A 20,580-nucleotide genomic window follows, 5' to 3' on the forward strand; every position below is an offset into this window, starting at 1 on the left:
CACTTTGCTGTGCACCTGAAACTATCACAACATTGTTAATCAACTATGCGTGTGCATGCCAAGTCGTTTCAGTTGTGTCTGACTCTTTGCGGTCCTATGGACTGTAGCCTGTGAGGCTCCTCTGTCCATGGGATTATCTAGGCAAGAATGCTTGAGTGGGTTGCCATGCTCTCCTCCAGGGATCTTCCCGACTCAGGGATCGAACCCACATCGCTTAAGTCTCCTGCGTTGGTAGGCGAGTTCTTTACCACTAATGCCACCTGGGAAGCCATTATCAATTGTACTCCAATATAAAATAAAAAGGTTTTTAAAAGATCTTGAGATGGGGAGGTAATCCTGTATTATTCAGGTGGCCCCGAAGATGTAGTTGCAAGTATCCTTGTAAAGGGAGGCACAGGGAGAGTTGGCTTTAGAACATGGAAACAGAAAGTGTAGAGGTGCGACTGCAAGCCAAAGGCATCCGGCAGCCTCCAAAAGCCAGAGCCTTCAGAAGGAACCAGTCCTGCCAACACCTTTAGTTTAGTCCTGTAAAACCGAGACTCTGGAGTTCTGCTCTCCAGGACTTTAGGAGAATACACTGCTGTCATTTTAAGTCACTAAGTTTGTGGTACTTTGTTACAGTAACAATAGGCAACTAATAACATTTAGAGAACAACAAAAAAAGGTCCAGGAAATAACTGTTGTTGTTTAGTCACTCACTCATGTTCGACTCTTGTGCAACCCCATGGACTGTAGCCCACCAGGCTTCTCTGTCCATGGGATTTTCCAGGCGAGGATATTGGAATTGGTTGTCATTTTCTTCTCCAGGGGCATCTTCCTGACCCAGGGATCAAACTCACATCTCCTGCATTGGCAGACAGATTCCTTATCACTGAGCCACCTGGGGAGCCCAAAAGAATTGTAAGGGACACCAGTATTTCAGGGGGCTACATCCAATCAGTCCATTCTGAAGGAGATCAGCCCTGGGATTTCTTTGGAAGGAATGATGCTAAAGCTGAAGCTCCAGTACTTTGGCCACCTCATGCGAAGAGTTGACTCATTGGAAAATACTCTGATGTTGGGAGGGATTGGGGGCAGGAGGAGAAGGGGACGACCCAGGATGAGATGGCTGGATGGCATCATGGACTCGATGGACGTGAGTCTGAGTGAACTCTGGGAAATGGTGATGAACAGGGAGGACTGGCGTGCTGCGATTCATGGGGTCGCAAAGAGTCGGACACGACTGAGCGACTGAACTGAACTGAACTGAACTGAACAATATAACTTATTGGCTATGACCATAAGTGGTGGTGTCAAACAGATCTGGATTCAAATTCACCTCTTCACTTAAAAGCTGTGTGACTCTGGGTGAATTTAAAAAACTATATACCTAAGTTACACTGTCTGTAAAATTATACAATAATAAACAATGTATTTCAAAGGACATTGTTGAGGATTAGAGGTGAATATCCAGTCAATGTACCTGGTGCATTAAATACTTCATAGATAGTAGTTTTCAAGAGCCACATGTATAAGCATGATTTATAGCTATTATTGTGTACTTTATGTTTTTAATGTGAAGATGAGCCAAACTTCGAGAGTTGCATTAGATTGTCCAGCTCAGTTTAGCAATGTAACGGATTATATGAGGTTTGATGCCAAGGCCTGCACTTTTTAAAAATTTTATTTATTTAATTGGAAGATAGTTAACAATATTTTGATGGTTTTTCCCATGCATCAACATGAATTGGCCATTGGTATACATGTGTCCCCCTCAATCCTGAACTTCCTCCCACCTCTTTCCCCACCCGATTCCTCTACAAGGCCTGCACTTTTAATAAAGAATGCATCCATCTGGACTGCTGTATGTGTATATGTATATTGCATACAGGTATATCCAGGTGGCGTTACTGGTAAAGAACCCACCTGCCGATTCAGGAGTCATAAAGAAGTGTGGGCTTAATTCCTGGGTCTGGAAGATCCCCTGGAGGAAGGCATGGCAACCCACTCCAGTATCCATGCCTGGAGAATCCCATGGAGAGAGGAGTCTGGCGAGCTATAGTCCATGAGTTCTCAAAGAGTTGGACATGACTGAAGCGACTTAGCACAGCACACATACATTGGGAACAAACAGGTAAAAATACAGCTTGTTGAGGATGTGAGATGGCAGAAAAATCTTTTTCTACTTTAATAGTTACTTAATGACTGTGACAATGACACCACATTCTCTATTAAGGTTGTTCTCTCCTTCCTGATCATTTACAGAGAAGTGAATTATGGTTACAAAGTTAATAAATTACCTCTTTGAAGGAACATAAACTTGAAATGGTTTTCAAATCCCTTGGTTCTTTCTGAAGTTTCTAAAGTAAGCTGGTGCAATGTTCAGTTCAGTTCAGTTCAGTCGCTCAGTCGTGTCTGACTCTTGCGACCCCATGAATCGCAGCACGCCAGGCCTCCCTGTCCATCACCAACTCCTAGAGTTCACTCAAACTCACAGCCATCTCATTGGTGATGCCATCCAGCCATCTCATCCTCGGTCTTCCCCTTCTCCTCCTGCCCCCAATCCCTCCCAGCATCAGAGTCTTTTCCAATGAGACAACTCTTCGCATGAGGTGGCCAAAGTACTGGAGTGTCAGCTTTAGCATCATTCCTTCCAAAGAAATCTCAGGGTTGATCTTCAGAATGGACTGGTTGGATCTCCTTGCAGTCCAAGGGACTCTCAAGAGTCTTCTCCAACACCACAGTTCAAAAGCATCAATTCTTCCACAACTGGGTATTGTTTTTGCTTTGGCTCCATCCCTTCATTCTTTCTGGAGTTATTTCTCCACTGATCTCCAGTAGCATATTGGGCACCTACTGACCTGGGGGGTTCCTCTTTTGGTATCCTATCATTTTGCCTTTTCATACTGTTCATGGGGTTCTCAAGGCAAGAATACTGAAGTGGTTTGCCATTCCCTTCTCCAGTGGACCACATTCTGTCAGACCTCTCCACCATGACCCGCCCATCTTGGGTTACCCCACAGGCATGGCTTAGTTTTATTGAGTTAGACAAGGCTGTGGTCCTAGTGTGATTAGATTGACTAGTTTTCTGTGAGTATGGTTTCAGTGTGTCTGCCCTCTGATGCCCTCTTGCAACACCTACCATCTTACTTGGGTTTCTCTTACCTTGGGGGTGGGGTAGCGGCTACCCATTCCAACATTCTGCCTGGAGAATTTTGTGGACTGTATAGTCCATGGGGTTGCAAAGAATCGGACATGACTGAGCGACTTTCACTTTATTTTTGGTTGCATTCTCTAGTTATAACTGTGCTTATCTTATTTTAAAAATTCTGATGTTACTGGGTTTATTTTTATTAAAGTATAGTTGAATTACAATGAGTTAATTGTAATTGACTGTACTAATTAACTACTTAACTGTAATAAACTGTACTGCTATATGGCAAAGTGACTCAGTTATACATATGTATATATTCTTTTTCATATTATTTTCCATTATGATTTAACACAGGATATTGAGTACAGTTCCCTGTGCTATACGATAGGACCTTGTTGTTTATCCATTCTATATATACCAGTCTGCATCTGCTAATCCCAAACTCCTAATCCAACAGTCTCCCACCATCCCCCTTGGCAACCACCAGTTTATTCTCTATGTCCCTGATTCTGTTTCTGCTCCATAGATAGGGTCATTTGTGTCATATTTTAGATTGCACATATAAGTGATATCGTATGGTATTTGTTTTTCTTTTTCTGACTTACTTCACTTAGTCTGATAATCTCTAGTTGTATCCATGTTGCTGCAAATGTCATTATTTTATTCTTTCTAATGGCTGGATAATATTTCATTGTACATATGTACCACATCTTTGTCCATTCACCTGTCAATGGACATTGAGGTTGTTACCATGTCTTGGCTACTGTGCCAAGAATGCAATACATGCATCCTTATGTTCATAGCAGCAGAATGTAAGTTGGTGCATCCACCGTGGAAAACAATATGGAGATTCCTCAGAAAACTAAAAATAGAATTAATGTATGATCCAGCAATCCCATTCTCCAGCACCACAGTTCAAAAGCATCAATTCTTCGGTGCTCAGCCCTCTTTATGTTCCAGCTCTCTACATCCATACATGACTACTGGAAAAACCATAGCTTTAACTAGATGGACTTTTGTCGGCAAAGTGATGTCTCTGCTTTTTAATATGCTGTCTAGGTTGGTCATAGTTTTCCTTCCAAGGAGCCAGTGTCTTTTAATTTCATGGCTGCAGTCACCATCAGCAGAGATTTTGGAGCCCAAGAAAATAAAATCTGTCACTCTTTCCACTTGTTCCCTCCATCTTCCTTCCCAGAAGTTCATCCTGTTTGGTGGAACAGTTACAAATGTGCTTGGAAAATTCCCACTTAGAAAAGCATAGAGAAAGGTAATATATAATGACTTTTTATTGGTTCTCAGGTCTGTCCTGATTGAGCACTTCTTACAACCCTAATGCCTAAAGCAGTGCTTTTCATACCTTAGAGCACATCATAATCACCTGGCAGACTTGTAGACACAGATATTTGAGCCCTACCTTCAGAGCTCTGATTTAGTCTGGAGTGAAGGGTGGAAATTTGCAATTTTAACAAGTTACTAGGTGATGCTGCTGCTCTGGCCATTATACTTTGAGAACTACTGACCTACGATAGTAGTTGCTAGCCATTCAATACATTTGTTAAATAAATGAATGAATGAAATTAATCTTAACAACAAGTATTTGAAATACATTAGAATTACTTTTTTTACAAACAGGGCATCTGAGGGACAAAGAAGTGAAGTGAATTGTGCAAGGTAAGAATTGTACCCAATTTTCTTATATCTTAAGTTCTTCAAACTTAAGGTAGCCAGTGGGGGCGGGAAAGGCATAGTTAGGGAGCTTGGGATGGACATGTATATGCTGCTATATTTAAAATGGATAACCAACAAGGACCTACTGTATAGCACATTGAACTCTGCTCATTGTTATGTGGCAGCCTGGATTTGGGGAAGAATGAATACATGTAAATATATGGCTGAGTCTGTTGTCTGTTTACCTGAAACTATCATAACACTGCTAATCAGCTGTGCTGCTGCTGCTGCTAAGTCACTTCAGTCGTGCCCGACTCTGTGCGACCCCATAGACGGCAGCCCACCAGGCTCCCCCGTCCCAGTGATCCTCCAGGCAAGAACACTGGAGTGGGTTGCCATTTCCTTCTCCAATGCATGAATGTGAAAAGTGAAAGTGAAGTCGCCAAGTCATGTCCACCTGTTCGCGACCCCATGGACCCCAGCCTACCAGGCTCATTCGTCCATGGGATTTTCCAGGCAAGAGTACTGGAGTGGGGTGCCATTGCCTTCTCCATTAATCAGCTATATCTCAATACAAAATAAAAAGGTTCTTTTTTTTTAAAGAAGGTAAAAAAAATAAAGTTACGATTCTTAACAATTATGTTTTGCTATGGCCTCTGGGTCAATTTAATGGTTTTAACTTTAAGATATTAGAAAAGTTATTACCACACTCCAGTGTTTGGATGTTTTTCCTATTAGCGTTGTTCAATTTTTTTTTCTTTTCTTTTTCTGCTATAAGCATTACTGTAACCAGAAAATTCGAAAAAAATATTATAAATGCCTTAAAACAAAATAATATCATAAAGTATGTTAAAAATACATATAAACAATGCTATGCAATATTTACAACATGTATTACAGATATGGAGTTTTTCATAATATTTGGGTGGCTCTTACAACTCAATAGCAAAATGGACTTGGATATGAATGGAAAATTCAGAATAAGGGAAACATGAACTCCGGGAGATGGTGATGGACAGGGAGGCCTGGCGTGCTGCAATTCATGGGGTCACAAAGAGTCGGACACGACTGAGCGACTGAACTGAACTGAACTGAACTGAAAGTGCCAATAAACAAATGGAAACTCAACAACAGAAAAAATACAAATGAAAACAAAAAAAAAATCCTTCCTTTGTTTAATCAAATCATAAAAATTAAAAAGGCTGATAAGATTCTGTGTTTGTCTGGGTGTCAGTAAATATAAGTATCATATGCTGTGGGTAGGAATAATATATAAGCACAACCTTTATGAAGTAGGGTTTATATACAGATGTCAATTAGAACAATAAGGATAATATTGAAATTTGGAAACAACACAAATATCCATGAATAGAGAGGACTGGTTCAATACATTATGATACACATACTGACAAGGAATACAGGCGTACTATGGAGACATTTTTTGGCTTAGTTCCAGACCACCACAGTAAAGTGAATATTGCATAAAACTCATCACACTGGTTTCCCAGTGCATATAAAAGTTATGTTTACACTATACTGTAGTCTCTTAAGTATGTAATAGTATTATGTCTAAACAAAGTATGTACCTTACTTTACAAATACTTTATTGCTTAAAAAACACAAACTATCATTTCAGCCTTCAGTGGGTCACAGTAGTAATAGCTATGTTACTACTGTGTTACTAACAGTAACAGTAGTAACATAGTAGTAACAGTAGCAAAGATTACTGATCACAAATCACTATAATAAATATAATAATAATGAAAAAGTTTGAAATATTAAAAGAATTACTAAAATGTGACACAAAGACATGAAGTGAACTAATGTTAGAAAAACAGTGCCAATAGACTTGCTTGATGCATGACTGCCTCAAACCTTCAGTTTGTAAAAATACAGTGTCTTCAATACACAGTAAATTGAGGTATGTCCCCTATAGATGTAAATATGTGAATGTATGTGTATATATGAATGAGTACCTATGTCTGTGTGTGTACCTATACATATACAAGTATTGCCTAATTTTTTCCACCCTAATTCTAATTCACTCTAGTTTTTCCTCCCAGAGAGCTTGGGAGCCCAGCACCCCAATAGCAATAAGCACAACTAGAGTCCATATCTTGTCTTCTAAATATTGTTATCCAATAAAAAGAACAAGGACTCTTTGGAGAAATGACTGATTACATGGACAGGGCAGATAAAGAATACAACAGGCCCGGAACATTTTGCTGTGCCAGAAAGTAAAGTGCTCAAAAAATGACGGGAGGGGAGCATACCAAAAGGACAAAAAGGTCAGTCTGAAAAGGCTCTTTAGAAACCTGATAAGATAGAAAACAGAACAGCTACACTTCCGTGATATTCCTGCCAAATATGCATAATCTGAATCCACTTAAGAAATATTAAGCAAAGCCAAATGGAGGGGCAATGTAAAAAATAACTGAGCTACAATGTTGTGAGAGCCAAAGAAAGTTGAGGGCATATTTTATACTGAAGGAGAAGAGACATGACAACTAAATGCAACTAGTGATTCTGAACTGGATCCTTTTGCCATTGTTAGAATAACTGCTAAAAACCTACTGGAATCTGAGTTTAGATGATAGTAATATATCAATGTTCATTTCTTATTTTGATAATTGTATTTTGGTTGTGCTGGAAAATGTCAGTTTGTGGGAAATGTGCACTGAAGATGCTTGGGGTTACGTTTATTTTCTATTGCTGTGTAATGTGTTACCATGAGCTTTGCAGCTTAAAACAATGCTTGTTTATTAGCTCACAGTTCTGTAGGTCAGTAGTTTGGGAGGGCTTGGCTAGTTCTCTGGCTAGGTCTCATGAAGCTGACATCAAGACGCCGGCTGTTCTGTGCTCTTATTCATCTGGGTGATCAGGGGAAGAAGCCCCTTAGAAGCTTATTTAGGTTGGTGGCAGAACTCAATTATTAATATTTTGTACTGATAGGACTTATTTCCCCATCTCCTTGCTGGCTTTTGACAGAGGGTTGCTCTCAACTCCTAGAGGTTTCTCTCTGTCCTTGCATTTGGCTCCTGACATCTTCAGAGCAGCAATAGTGATGCACCCAAGCCTTATCATGTTTCCAAATTCTTTGACTTCCCCTTCTGCCAAAGGCCATATAAAACTTTCTCCTTTTAAAGAGCTTGTGTGATTAAATTAGCCCCACCTGAATAATCTCCATTTTTCCATATATGTAACATAATAGTAAGAGATGAAAGTCATAAGGGCCCTCTTCAAATTTTGTGTACCATGGGGTTAATGGGGTGTCAGGCTGGCATTACTCTCAAATAATTCAGGGAAAAAAATTCTTGGTACAGCTTTTGCAATTTTTCTATAAGTTTGTGATTTTTCTTCAAATTAAAAGTAAACGTAAAGATTTATACAGTGAAGTTCTGATCCCAAGTAACGTAGAATAAACACTTTCTAACTCTGCAGCCTTGAACAGAGCTGTGAAAAACCAGAGAGAGTGTGTGTTGCAGCTATTTGAATTCTCTGTAAAGGAAATGTTAAATGGCAGATGTCCTGGTGAAGAATACCAGAATCTCAAATGGATAGATGTAAATAAGACCCAAAATTTCATAACATCATATTCAATGTCCAAAATACAAACCAAACTTCTATACTCAGCATAAAAGAAAACATGAAAATCTCCAAAAGTATGGGGAAAGGCAATCAACAGACACCAATGATAGGTTGCTATCTGTAAATATTTGCTAGTCTTTTAAGCAACTATTATAAAAGTGCTCAAAAGAGCCATCACCCTTGAAAAACTAATTAAAATGGAAATTATCAGCAAAGAAATAAATATAAAAAAGAACTTAATGGAAGTTTTAGAACTGCAAAATGCAATAATTAATTTTAAAACAGACACAATAGATTTAACGCAAATAGGGAGATAACAGAGGAAAGAGATAGCTAATTGGAACATAAATCAATAGATATTGTCCAAATTGAACAGCACTCAAGACAAAATAGATAAACTCATTAGCCCTACAACTATTAAAGAAATCAAGTTCATGGTTTAAAAACACCCAACAACAAAACTCTACATCTAGATGGTTACACTGGCAAATTCTACCAAACATTTAAAGAAGAAACAGCACCAATAGTACACACTCACTTTCAAAAAATAGAATATGTCGCGGGCAGAATGATGATTTCCAAATATCCGCACCCTAATTGCTACATGGCAAATGCTACATGGCAAAAGGGACTTTGCTGATTTGATTAAGAGTTGGGACCTTGAGATGAAGAGATTGCCCTCATTATCCATGTGAGGCAAATCTAATCTTTAAACTCAGAGAACATTTCCTATCTAGGTCAGAGAGATGAGATAGAAGGAGAAAGAGAAATTGAAAACGTGGCAAGCGCTTTACCAGTGCTGGTTTTGAAGATGGAGAAAGAGAGTCATGAGCCAAAATATACAGTTGGCTTCTGGAAGCTGGGGATGACCTTTAGTTGACAGTCAATAAGAAAATGGGGATTTCAGTCCTACAATCACAAGGAACTGAATTTTGCCAACAGTCTTTGAGGAAAGAAACAGATATTCCCCTAGAACCTCCAGAAAGGAATACAGCTCTGCTGACATCTTGATTTTTGGCAGATGAGGCCTATGAACCAGATAATTGTAAGGTAATATATTTGTATTGTATAAAGCTCTAAATTTGTGGCAATTTCTTATGACAGCAATTGAAAACTAATACAAAAAGGAAAAAATACACTCCAACTCATTTTGCAAAGGCTACATTACTCTGATACCAAACCAGAGAAATAAACTACAAATAAAGAAAAGACCAATATCTCATATCACCAAATTAAATTTCTCAATATAGAGAAAGAATAATCTACTGCAACCAAGTGGGGTTTATCCGAAAAATGAAAGGTTAATTCAACAGTTGAAAGTCAAGCAACACAATCCACTGCATTAAGAACCCAAAGAAGAAAAACCACATGAGCATAGCCATAGTTGCAAGAAATTTTTTGACAAAATACAATATCTATTAATGATTAAAATTGTGAATAGAAGTCAACGTCCATAACCTGATAAAAGGCTTCTACAAAATCCTCCAGCTAACATATTTAATGGTGAGGGACCAAATATTTTCTCTCAAGACTGGGAACAAAGCAAGGATATCCATTCTCAGCACTCTTATTCAACATAATAATGAAAAGCTTATTCTGTAAAACAGGAAAAAGGCAAAAAAAAAAAAAAGAAAAGAAAAGAAATAAAAGACATAGAAATTGTAAAATAAATTTTTCTTCCATATTTGTGGATGACATTACTGTCTATGAATAAAACCCCAAGAAATCTATATTGGAAACGAATAAATAAAACCAAAATAACTGGACATGAATAACTAAAATATGGACTTCAGCACATACCTCACAACTTATAGAAAAGTAACTCAAAATGTAATGTATTTAAATGGTAATTTACATTTAAATATATAAAAATGAATTAAATATAAATGAAAGCATAATGTAAATCATAAAATGTAGATGAAAGACATAAGAAAATAAAGATGAACTCCCCAGATTGGTAGGTGTCCAATATGCTACTGGAGAAGAGTGGAGAAATAAATCCAGAAGGAATGAAGAGGCTGAGCCAAAGTGGAAGCATTGGCCTAGTTGTGGATGTGTTTGGTGGTGAAAGTAAAGTCCGATGCTGTAAAGAGCAATATTGCATAGGAACCTGAAATGTGAGGTCCATGAATCAAGGTAAATTGGAAGTGGTCATACAAGAGATGGCAAGAGGGAACCATGAACAGTTTAGGAATCAGTGAACTAAAATGGATGGGAATGGGCAGATTTAATTCAGACCATTATGTGTACGACTGTGGGCAAGAATCCCTTAGGAGAAATGGAGTAGCCCTCATAGTCAACAAAAGAGTCGAAAATGCAGTATTGGGTGCAATCTCAAAAATGACAGAATGATCTCAATGTGTTTCCAAGGCAAACCATTCAGTATCACAGTAATCCAAGTCTATGCCCCAATTGCTAATGTCAAAGAAGCTGAAGGTGAATGGTTCTACAAAGACCTACAACACCTTCTAGAACTAACACCAATAAAAAGATGTCCTTTTCATCATAGGGGACTGGAATGCAAAAGAAGGAAGTCAAGATACCAGGAGTAACAGGTAAGTTTGGTCTTAGACTACAAAATGAAGCAGGGCAAAGGCTAACAGAGTTTTGCCAAGAGAAAGCACTGGTCATAGCAAACACCCTCTTCCAACAACATAAGAGATGACTCTACACATGGACATCACCAGATGGTCAACACCGAAATCAGATTGACTATATTCTTTGCAGCTGCAGATGAAAAAGCTCTATATAGTCAGCAAAAACAAGACCAGAAGCTGACTGTGGCTCAGATCACGAACTCTTTATTGCAAAATTCAGACTTAAATTGAAGAAAGTAGGGAAAACCACTAGACCATTCAGGTATGACCTAAATCAAATCCCTTATGATTTTACAGTGGAAGTGAGAAATAGATTCAAGGGATTAGATCTGAAAGACAAAGTCTATCATAGCCTGAAGAACTACGGACGGAGAAGAAAAAGAAATGCAAAAATGCAAAATGGCTGTCTGAGGAGGCCTTACAAATAGCTGAAAAAAGAAGAGAAGTGAAAGGCAAAGGAGAAGAGGAAAGATATAACCATTTGAATGCAGAGTTCTAAAGAATAGCAAGGAGAGATAAGAAAGCCTTCCTCAGTGATCAGTGCAAAGAAATAGAGGAAAACAATAGAATGGGAAAGACTAGAGATCTCTTCAAGAAAATTAGAGATACCAAGGAAAAATTTCATGCAAAGATGGACACAATAAAGAACAGAAATGGCATGGACCTAACAGAAGCAGAAGATATCAAGAAGAGGTGGCAAGGGAAGGGGGTTCATGTTTGGGAACGCATGTACACCCATGGTGGATTCAAGTCAATGTATGGCAAAACCAATACAGTATTGTAAAGTAAAATCAAGTAAAAATAGAAATTTTAAAAATAAAAAAATAAATAAAAAAGAAGAACAGGGCGGGGGGGAGAAGAGGTGGCAAGAATACACAGAAGAACTATACAAAAAAAATTCTTAATGACCCAGATGACTACAATGGTGTGATCACTCACCTAGAGCCAGACATCCTGGAGTGTGAAGTCAAGTGGGCATTAGGAAGCATCACTACGAGCAAAGCTAGTGGAGGTAATGGGATTCCACCTGAGTTAGTTCAAATCCTAAAAGATGATGCTGTGAAAGTGCTGCACTAAATATGTCAGCAAATTTGGAAAACTCAGCAGTGGCCACAGGACTGGAAAGGGTCAGTTTTCATTCTAATAGGAAAGAAAAGCAATGTAAAAGAATGTTCAAACTACCCCACAAATGCACTCATTTCACTTGCTAACAAGGTAATACTAAAAATCCTTCAAGCTAGGCTGCAATAGCATGTGAACTGAGAACTTCCAGATATTCAAGCTGGATTTAGAAAAGGCAGAGAGGAACCAGAGATCAAATTGCCAACATCAATTGGATCATAGAAAAACCAAAGGAATTCCAGAAAAACATCTACTTCTGCTTCATTGACTATGCTAAAGCCTTCATTGTGTGGATCACAACAAACTGTGGAAAATTCTTAAAGTGATGGGAATACCAGACCACCTTACCTACCTCCTGTGAAATCTGTTTGCAGGTGAAGAAGCAACAGTTAGAACCAGACATGGAACAATGTACTGATTACAAATTGGGAAAGGAGTACATCAAGGCTGTATATTGTCACCCTGCTTATTAACTTATATGCAGAGTACATCATGCAAAATGCCAGGCTGGATGGAACACAAGCTAGAATCAAGACTGCCAGGAGAAATAACAACCTCAGATATGCAGATGATACCACCCTTACGGCAGAAAGCATAGAGAAACTAAAGAGCCTCTTGATGAAGATGAAAGAAGAGTGAAAAGCTGGCTTAAAGCTCGGCATTAAAAAAAACTAAGATCATGGGACCCAGTCCCATCATTTCTTGGCAAATAGATGTGGAAACAGTGCAAACAGTGACAAACTTTATTTTCTTGGGCTCCAAAATCACTGCAGATAGTGACTGCAGCCATGAAATTAAAAGATGCTTGCTCCTTGGAAGAAAGTGAAAGTGAAAGTCACTGAGTCATGTCTAACTTTTTGAGACCCCCATGGGGTATACAGTCCATGGAATTCTCCAGGTCAGAATACTGGAGTGGATAGCCTTTCCCTTCTCCAGGGGATCTTCACAACCCAGGGATCAAACCCAGGTCTCCCGCATTAGTTATGACAAATCTGCTGCTGCTGCTAAGTCACTTCAGTCGTGTCCGACTCTATGCGACCCCATAGACGGCAGCCCACCAGGCTCCCCCGTCCCTGGGATTCTCCAGGCAAGAACACTGGAGTGGGTTGCCATTTCCTTCTCCAATGCATGAAATTGAAAAGTGAAAGAAGTCGCTCAGTCGTGTCTGACCCAATGGACTGCAGCTCACCAGGCTCCTCCATCCATGGGATTTTCCAGGCAAGAGTACTGAAGTGGGTTGCCATTGCCTTTGCCAACAAAGTTCCATATAGTCAAAGCTATGTTTTTTCCAGTAGTCATGTACGGGTGTGAGAGTTGGACCATAAAGAAGGTTGAGCACTGAAGAACCGATTCTTTCCAGCTGTGGTGTTGGAGAAGACTCTTGAGAATCCGTTGGACTGCCAGGAGATCAAACCAGTCAATCCTTAAGGAAAAACTCTAAATATTCATTGGAAGTCCTAATGCTGAAGCTCAAGCTCCAATAATTTGGCCACCTGAGGCAAAGAGTCAACTCACTGGAAAAGAACCTGATGCTGGGAAAGACTGAAGGCAGGAGGAGAAGGGAACGGCAGAGGATGAGTTTGAGCAAACTCCAGGAGATGATGAAGGACAGGGAAGCCTGGAGTGCTGCAGTCTATGGGGTCGCAAAGAGTCGGACAGGACTGAATGACTAAACAACAACAAAGACAGAAGGAAATCTTCATAACTTCCAGGAGAAAATATAGGAGAATATCCGTGATACACAGGTTTTGGCAATGAGTTTTCAGGTATGACACCACAAGAAAATATGTATCAGTATGACACTAGTAAAAAAATGATAAATTGAACTTTATCAAAATGAAAACTTTTGGTCTATGAAAGACACTGTTAAGAGAGTAAAAAGGCAAGCCATACTGTGTGAAAGTATTTGCAGATCACATGTCTTACAGAATACTTATATTCTGAATATTTTAAGAACTCTCAAAACTCAGCAAAAGAAAAAAATTCAATAAAAAATTGTCAATATAACTGGACTTCTCTGGTGTTTCAGTTGTTGAAAATTCACCTGCCAATGCAGGGGAGATGGGTTTGATCCCTGGTCTGGGAAGATTTGACATGCCGAGGGGTAACTAAGCCCACTCACCACAATTATTGAGCACACATACTGCGACTACTGAAGTCTGAGCGCCCTGGAGCCCAGGCTCTGCAACCAGAGAAGCCACAGCACTGAGAAGCCCACGCGCCACAACTAGAGAGTGGCCCTTGCTATCTGCAGCTAGGGAAAGCCTGTGTGCAGCAACCAAGACCCAGCACAGCCAAAAACAGACAGTAAATAGACACCATTCTTAAAAATTGTCAAAATGCCTGAAGAGACTTAACTGAAGGAGATATCCAAATGGAAAAAAAAAAAAACATAAATGAAAAAATGCTCAATATTGAGAGTCATTAAGGAAATCCTTATTAAAACCACAATGAGATACTAGTGTATACTTATTAGGATGGATAAAATTTTATTACCCTCCACAATTGCATATGGTGGTGAGAATGTGAAAGAAGAACTCTCATGCATTGCTTTTGGGAATGCAAAATGATAGAGCTATGTTGTAAAACAAATTGGCACTTTAATATAAAGTTGAATATATATTTACCATATGGCTCAGTGAATTTCAAACTCATATTCACACAAAAACCTGCAAATAAATAATCATAGTAGCATTATTCATAGTCTCCAAAATCTGGGAATAATCCAGATGTTCTTCAACAGTTGAATATATAAATAACTATTGGCACATATATAAAATGGAATACTACTCAGCAGTAAAAAGAAATACACTTTTGTTTCATGCAACAACATGTATTCATGTAAAATTTGAGTGCATTATACTAGTTGAATAAAGTCAGATACTAAGGGCAACATATTGTGCGATTACATTTATATGATGTACTAAAAAATTTAAAATTATGGAAGTAAAATCAAATCAGTGAGGGAATTCCCTGATGGTCCAGTGGTTAGGACTTAGCACTTTCACCGCTGTGACCGGGGTTCAATTCCTGGTTGGGGAACTAAGGTGCCTCAAGCTGTGTGGCCAAAAAAAAAAAAATCAGATCAGTGGGTCACAGGGATTGGAGGTAATGGATGTGTTTGATAGCAAACAGGCTGCAAAAAGGAATTTTTAGGGTGGTAGAACTCTTCTATACATTATTATGGTGATTAACCTGCATATGCAAACCCATAAAACCATACACCACAGAGTGACTTTTACCTGTGCTAGTGCTTCTAAACTGGAAGTGATTTTGCCCATAAGGGGATATTTAGGAGTACCTGCAGACATTTTTCGTTCTCACACTGGGGAATTTGGTGCTACTGGCACCCTAGTAGGAGACTAGGAATATTGATAAACATCCAACAACTCACAGGACAACCATCCAAACAAAAGATGATCCAGCCCAAAATGTCAACAGTACCAAAGTTGAGAAAGCCTTTTACATGGAAGTTTTAAAAATCAACTAGACTGTCAGGAGAATACAGGAAAGAGTACAGATACATCTAACTGAAATTACATATGTCTTAGTCTATTTGGGCTGCTATAATAAAACACCACAGGCTGGGTAGCTTATAAACAAAAGAAATTTATTTCTCACATTTCTGGAGGTTGGAAGTCAAAGATCAAGGTGCCAGCATGGTCGAATTTTAATGAAGATTGTTTTCTGGGTTGTAGGTTGCCAGTCTCACTGCGTCCTCACATGGTGGAAAGGATTAGGGAGCTCTCTGGGGTCTCTTTTATAAGGACACTAACTCCATCCATGAAAAGTCTGCCTTCGTGACTGAGTATCTCCTAGTACAATCACATTGCACATTAACATTTCAACAAATTAACTTTGGGGAGACACAAACATTCATACCATAGCAAAATGTATGAAATCACTTCCTTGAAGTGGATAGGGAATAATGGAGATGACCCAGGTAACTTTAAGAAATGATGTTTGACCGGGTGGTAGTAGTGTTTAGTCACTAAGTCATGTCTGACTCTGTGCAACCCCATGGACTGTAACCTGCCAGGCTCCTCTGTCCATGGGATTTCCCAGGCTAGAATATTGGAGAGAATTGCCATTTTCTTCTCCACCGGATTGTCCCAACCCAGCAATTGAACCCATGTGTCCTGCATTGGCAGGCGAATTCTTTACCACTGAGCTACCAGGGAAACCCTTTGACTGGGTACTGCAAAGCAAAAGACAAAATTAACTGTATTCTAGTTGGTATATCCATTTCAGAGTGTAGTATAGCAGTTCATTACATGTATAGCCATACATTGCATGTGTATGAAGGTTAAACAAAGATGTTTATATTATATGTTGTAGCTAGTGGAAGCCAAGTTTCTCATGTCAGAGAAAGAAGTTGCAAAAAGGAAAGGATTTAGTGTCAGAGACATCAATATGAACTCCTGTGTGTGTGTGTGTGTGTGTGTGTGTGTGTGTGTGTGTGTGTGCACAATTCGTTCTGTCCACTGAGAGGGCCTAGACACAATGCTGCCCCATTAGCAATGAACACACATAGGGCACAGATCTTGGTTTCTAAATACCATTTTCTAATAAAAGGAACCATGACTCCTTGAAGAAATAGTTGATCCTAGGATCGGGGCAGGGAAAGTACAAGATGAACCTGGAATGTCTTGTAGTACTAGAAGGTAAAGAAGTGTTTTGTAAAGAATATGTAAATGTATTTGTTTTCCTTTGCTGTGTAACAAATAACCACAAAAGTAGTGGCTTAAAACGGAAATCCAGGCGGGCTCAGCTGGATTCCTTGCTTATGGTCTCAGAATGCTGAAATCAGGATGGCAGTAAGCTTGGACTCCTATCTGAAGGTTCTGAGAAGGAACCTGCTGCTGGACTCATTCAGGTTGTTGGCTGAATTCAATCCGTGCAGTTAGAGGACTGCGGTCCCTGTCTCCTTCCTGGCTGTTGACTGAGGGTTTTTTTTTCCCCAGCTTCTAGAGACTCCTTATATTTCTTGGCTCTTGGTCACCTCCATTTTACAAACCCAGCAATGACAAATTGAGTCAATCTCTTGCTTTGAATGTCCTAGACATCCTCTCTTTTCTTTTCTGCCTTCTTCTTTTGCCACCAGCTAGAGAAGGTTCTCTCCTTTAACAACTCACGTGATTTTACTCAGCAGATCAGGATAATCCAGGATCATCTCCCACTCTTAAAGTCAACTGATTGAGTGTTAAATTATATCTGAAATAAATCTCCTTACAGCAATACCAAGATTAGTATTTTATTGAAGGACAGGAATCTTGAGGGGAATATCTTTAAAATTCTGCCTAACACATTGGACATGTCGAAGGGACATGAGCCAATACCAAAGAGCTTCTAAAGGACAAAACTGGATCAATTTGAGAAAATCAGATGCTATTTGATTATATCACAAAGAATAAAACATCGAGGTAGCTCAGTGGTAAGGAATCTGCCTGCAATGCAGGAGATGTGTGTTCAATCCCTGGGTCAGGAAGATCCCCTGGAGAAGGAAATGGCAACTCACTCCATTATTCTTGCCTGGGACATCCCATGGACAGAGGAGCCTGGCAGGCTGCAGTCCATGGGGTCACAAAATAGCTGGACATGACTTAGCAACTAAACAACAATAGCAATACTGATATAAATTAATGATTAAATAAATAAGGTAAGACTTACTTACAGAATAATTCCAAGTAATAAATGTGGGTGATATGAGGGACATAGAAAATCACCATTAGAACACCAAAGTAGTAATCTGATGCAGGTAAGACCCACTGATGAATGTTAAACCTAATGGGCAAAACTTTAAGGAAAATCAAGATATTTGCATAGCTTCAAAGTATCTCACCTCCAAATTGTAATTAATAATTGTGCTTATTTTTATACTCACAAATTCTTTGGTACTTCTTCCTCCAAGAGGTGAAGTTTAACCCACCTCCCCATTCTATTGACTATGAGCTGGACTAGATGACTGATTTCTAAGAAATAGAGTATGGAAATGGAGAAATAGAAATTTACAGAGGAAAAGCTTAGCTAAGGGATCAAAGTAAATACCACCACCAATAAGTCATGTTGATATATAATTTATATGAATGATAAAAAGAGCTATCAACTCTGGTCTTATTCCCCAAATCTCATAGTAATCCCAGTTATCATGGGAAAACATCAGACAAGTCCAAATTGAGGGCCATCCTACAAAACAGCTGATAAGTACTCTTCAAAAAGTGTTAAGATTATTAAAAAAATAAAATAATAAGGAACTGTCAGAGAATGTAGGAGAACGAGGAGACATGATGACTAAATACAATCAGTATCCTGGATTGAACCTTGGGTAGGGGGAGGACTTGGGGGAAAACTTGTTAACATTTGTATCATGTGTCTAGCTTAGTTAATAGTACTGAACTAATGTTAATTTCTTAATTTTAATAGGTGAAATATGTTAACTTAGGGGAATCTAAATGAAAGGTATACAGGAACTCTCCTTACTACCTTTGCAACTCTTCTGTAGATGTAAAATTATTCCAAAGTAGAAAGTTAAGAAAGGATTATTAGTTTACTCGGGCTTTCCTTGTGGTTCAGCTGGTAAAGAATCTGCCTACAATGTGGGAGACATGGGTTCAATCCTTGGGTTGGGAAGATACCCTGGAGAAGGGAAAGGCTACCCACTCCAGTCTTCTGGTCTAGAGAATTCCATGGACTGTATACCCCATGGGGTTGCAAAGAGTCGGACATGACTGAGCAACTTCCACCTAATTCTTGTGAGATTTCACAAAGAAAAGAAGACAAAAAATCTTGTAGTCAATTTGCAAAATTTAATCAGAAGTCTCCCCTAAGTTTTTGATTTGCTATATATTACAAATCATACCTCATACCTCGAGGCAGACTTCATTTTATTGTGCTTTGTTTTATTGTGGTTTTTACAAATAGAAAGTTTGTGGCAATCCTGCCTTGAGTAAAAAGTCTATTGGTGACGTTTTTGAAAGAGCTTTTGCTCACTTTGTGTTTCTGTGTTACACCTTGGTAATTTTTGCAATATTTCAAACTTTTTATTGTTACTATATTTGTTACAGTGATTCATGATTGATGATCTTTAATGTTTCTATTGTAATTGTTTTGGTATTTTTATTGATAAGGTATTTTTATATTCAGATATGTATTTTTTAGACATAATGCTATTGCACACTTAATAGACTGCAGTATAATATAAACATAATATTGTGACTTGCTTTATTGTGATATCCACCTTATTGCTATTCTGGAACTGAACTTGCAATATCTCTGAGGTATGCTTGTAATGCTATTATAAACATTTGTGTACAGGTTTTGCGAACACGTTTTCAATTCTCTTGAGTATATACCTACAAATGGAATTGCTAGGTCGAATGGTAGCTCTACATAGAACTTTTAGGAGGACTGCCACAATGCTTTCCACGGCAAGTGCATGATTACACTTTTCCACCAGCAATGCTTGAAGGTTATAGTTCTCCACATCCTTGTCAACCCTTGGTACTGATTTTTTTGTTCAAGGTGTCAGCAGGGCTGCATTCATTACTGAGACTCCAGAGAAGAATACATTTCTCTACTTTTTGAGCCTCTCAAGCCTGCCCACATTCCTTTTCTCCAAGCCCCTGTCCTCTGTCTTTAAAGCTAACACCACCAAACTGAGTCGTGCTCATGTTCCCACTTCTCCGTTTCTACTGTTCGCTTTTTTTTTTTTTTTTTGGATACTAGCCTTGCTAGTGGATGTGAAGTGCTGGAGGGGCACATCCCCAGCGGCTCTGCTCTTCTCTAACCTTTCTGCAGAAATTGGTCCTCCTGACTGATTTACTTCTGGACCAAATTCTGTTGGCCTAATGGCATCCTTTTCAGATCTCTATCAGAAAGGATCTCAATAGGTTATTTCCATGAAGCTATACTCAACAAGTTGTGATGAGTGTAGGAAACTTCCAAAAATGAAAACGAGAGAGAAAGTATCCTATGTGAAAGACTCAAGAGTTTTCAGCTTCTTTCAGTTTACAGAGACCCCAGGGGCTGGTTTAAGATGTTAGAAATACATCTTATAAGGTGACATTATTTCTTATATGTAAAACTAAAACAAGCTTTTCAAAGTAGTAATTCTTAAAACTACTTGTGGGTGATGAACAAATGCATTTCTTTTTAAAAAATTGCTTGTTGTGACCCACAAAACTGATTTCAAGAGCCGTAATTTGCAACAATTCCCACTATGAAGAACACTGGATTGAAGGATATTTGAGATTTCTTTCTGCTCTATTCTAAAAATTAACCACTCTACATTGGAAAGACAAGAAAGCAAAACACAGAAAAACAGCCTCAGTCTTGCTGAGTCTGGTCTTCTCGAGCTTGTTGTCAGTTAAAATAGTGAAATATTCTCCATTTCCAGATGACAAAGTCCTACAAAAAAAGCACAAGTCAGACCCCCCCCCCCAACCAAAATGTACAGCAGAAGGTAACCTTGGT

This window comes from Capra hircus (genome assembly GCF_001704415.2).
Source record: "Capra hircus breed San Clemente chromosome X unlocalized genomic scaffold, ASM170441v1, whole genome shotgun sequence".
Taxonomy (NCBI): Eukaryota; Metazoa; Chordata; class Mammalia; order Artiodactyla; family Bovidae; genus Capra; species Capra hircus.